Genomic DNA, 3,570 nt, shown 5'->3' with positions numbered 1-3,570 from the left:
CATGTCAGGAGGGTGTGGCATGATATATCTGAAGTCATGAAAGGAAAAATCCTACAATCAAGAATACTCTACCTGACAAGGATATCATTCAGGTTTGAAGATAAGATAAAGAGTTTAAGCTACAAGAAGGCTTCCCTGGTGACTCAGTGGTAAAGAATCCACCTGCCAATGCAGGTTCAATCCCTGGGTAGGGAAAACTGGATTTTCCCTGGAGAAGGAAATGACAACCCACTCCAGTATTCATGCCGGGGAAATCCCATGGACAGAGGAGCCAGGCAGACTACAGTCCATGGGTCAGAAAAGAGTTGGACATGACTTAGCGATTAAACAACAAAAGCTCAGAGTTCAATACCAGAAAACCAGCTTTACAATAAATGATAAAGGGACTTCTCTAAGAATGAAAGGCCACAGCTAGAGATGGGAAATTTACAGAAGAAAATATCTCACTGGTAACCAATGGTAGTAGATCAGCTCCTCTACAACAGAGGACCACATCACGATGGGCTGGCTGGGCAGAGTCATGGTGTTCCCCAAACCCCACCCCAGTATGGTGACCCACAGCAGGAGGGATCTCACAAACACACTGCTTACCCCCGAGGAGCGAGGGGCCTTGCCCACTAGCCCTTGGGACCTGAACTGGAGAGACAGCTCCCAGGATGCCTGATTTTAAAAACCATCAGGGCTTCTGTTCAGGAGAACTGTGGGCCTATAGGGAATGGAGATTTCTCTCTTAAAGAGATCATGCTCAAACTCACTTGCCTGGGATCTAGCACAAAAGCAGCAGCTTGAAAGATGCCTAGACCATTTGTGAAGATTTATTTGGTAATCCTTAAGCATCTGCTGGAGGGGCAGGAACCTGCTGGGATGCTCTCTGGGGACACAGGCACCGGTGGGCACCCGTTTTGCTTCTCCCTCTACCTTGCTAACATCAGCTTGGCAGACACGTTTTCTGCACTCTGCTTGTGACCTACTAGTTCCAGGGGTATGTCCAGCATCTGAGACATTCCCTTGACCCCACCAAAGCTGACCAAGCAAGGGCCTCACCCCTGTACCATTTCTGCAGTCCCTCCAAGGCCAGTTGGCTGGGTGCCTACAGTCTTGCCAAGCCTGGCTGGGCAAGTACCCTGTCCTTGCACGGCTCCTGTGACCCTCCTCCAAAGCCGGCAGACACACGCAGGCCACAGTGGGGACACCCACTGAGTGGTTCACTCTGGTGGCAAGGAGTTTTATATTTCAGACCCCTGGGTCCCAGAGAGTTCTTGACACCCTCAAAAACTGGCACCTATCAAGAAAAAAAATCAGGCTGCTTAGGAACAGACTCAGAGACTTAGAGAATGAACTTATGGTTGCCAGGGAGGAAGGATGTGGGGAAGGGATATTAGGGAGTTTGGGATCGACATGTACACATTGCTATATTGAAAATGGATAACCAATAAGGACCCACTTGACAGCACAGGTAACTCTGCTCAATGCTATGTGACAGCCTGGATGGGATGGGAAAGGAGTTAGGGGCAGAAAGGATACATGGATATATGTGGCTGAGTCCCTTTGCTGTCCGCCTGAAACTACTCAGTTCAGTTCAGTTCAGTTGCTCAGTCGTGTCCGACTCTTTGCCACCACCTAGGACTGATCTCCTTGCAGTCTAAGGGACTCTCAAGAATCTTCTCCAACACCACAGTTCACAGGCATCAATTCTTTGGCGCTCAGCCTTCTTTATAGTCCAACTCTCACATCCATACATGACCACTGGAAAAACCATAGCCTTGACTAGACGGACCTTTGTTGGCAAAGTAATGTCTCTGCTTTTAAATACGCTGTCTAGTTTGGTCATAACTTTCCTTCCAAGGAGTAAGTGTCTTTTAATTTCATGGCTGCAATCACCATCTGCAGTGATTTTGGAGCCCCCCCAAAATAGAGGCTGACACTGTTTCCACTGTTTCCCCATCTATTTTCCCATTGAGTGCTGCTAATGCTGCTGCTAAGTCACTTCAGTCATGTCTGACTCTGTGCAACCCCATAAACGGCAGCCCACCAGCTTCCCCTGTCCCTGGGATTCTCCAGGCAAGAACACTGGAGTGGGTTGCCATTTCCTTCTCAAATGCATGAAAGTGAAAAGTGAAAGTGAAGTTGCTCAGTGGTGTCCGACTCTTCGCGACTCCATGGACTGCAGCCTACCAGGCTCCTCTGTCCATGGGATTTTCCAGGCAAGAGTACTGAAGTGGGGTGCCATTGCCTTCTCAGTCCCATTGACTAGTTAAGACTAAAGTGGGTTTTCCCACAGTTTGCAATGAACTAAATGACCACTAGGTGGCAGAAGACACTCAGTACAAGTCCCTTCTTTTTTGACCTATAACGTCCTCACTTGCACTCAAAAGCTGAGATCTATGACATTGGAAACGGGCGTACTTAAAATTCTGGATAACTATAGCTAAATTATGTTGCTGATTTAAAAAAAAAATGTATCCAGCTTTCAACCTGAAATTTTCTTCTCCCTCCACTTCAGTAGGTCTTCCCCAGGACTCAAAGGTGGGGATGGGTATGCTGCCTTTTCCCAGTGTTAACAGATTTCATTTTCTCGGGGAAGAAGTGTCTGAGCAGGACTTCTAGCCTGCCTCATAGGGCAGGTTTTCTCTGATGTTACTACCTGTTACCAGTATTTCTCAAAGCTCCCTGATAGAGGTCCAGGGAGAAGGGCCTGCAATGAGTTTCTGAGGACTGTATACTCCCATACTCGCCCACAGTTGCCCTTTAACACTTGATTTTCATTTTAAGTCACTCTACTCACACACACGGTGTCTCCATTTTCCACCTGTCAACATACAGTCAGCCAGTGTTCATGTCCCATCTCTCTTCCACAGTGCTCATCTTCCTTCAGACTTCAGGATAATTGCACTGCAACCACTTTGAATGAATCAGAAGAAGTCATGAAACTGGGAATAATCCAGATTTTTCTTGCAGAAAGGGTGGCCGTAACTTTCTTAGAGATTTCTACATCCCAAGAGAAGCTAGAAATCACCCCAGCCATTCTGAAAGAGACAGTTTTCAGGTGACACCTCAGGGACTCACTCCAAACTGGTCACTGTTTGGACCTGATATGGTCCAGGCCTCAGAAAGGGTTCATATGAGCTGTTGGAAGAGAGGGCCGCAGGGAGGGGCCTGGAAGGACAATCCGCAAGTTGAAGGAAGAATCGTAGACCTGTGGGACGGCCAGGAAGGGCCAGGCAGCCATGTCACAGTCTCACCAAGTGCAGTCCCCTCTTTCCCACTCCAGGGACATCCTCAGTCTGTGTCACCTCCATCTCCGCAGGCAGCTCCACATGGACGAAGGGGACACGGCACTCTGGTCCCCCACGTCCTCTCACTGGAGTTGTGCATGGCCCAGAGGCGTGGAGCAGATGCAGCGTCCCCCTCAGCACCTCCCAGGGCCCAGCCTGCTCCACTCTGCACGCCCAAAGGTCGAGCCAGAACAGCCAGAGCACCTTCCTGCCAATGGTGCCCACTGTCTTCATCCTTCTCTCACTGAGGAGGATGGCTTTATTCCAGCGCAAGACAAAGACATCGACTTGGTCT

The sequence above is a fragment of the Muntiacus reevesi genome, chromosome 2, assembly GCF_963930625.1.
Source record: "Muntiacus reevesi chromosome 2, mMunRee1.1, whole genome shotgun sequence".
Lineage (NCBI taxonomy): Eukaryota > Metazoa > Chordata > Mammalia > Artiodactyla > Cervidae > Muntiacus > Muntiacus reevesi.
This window is presented reverse-complemented; position numbering follows the sequence as displayed.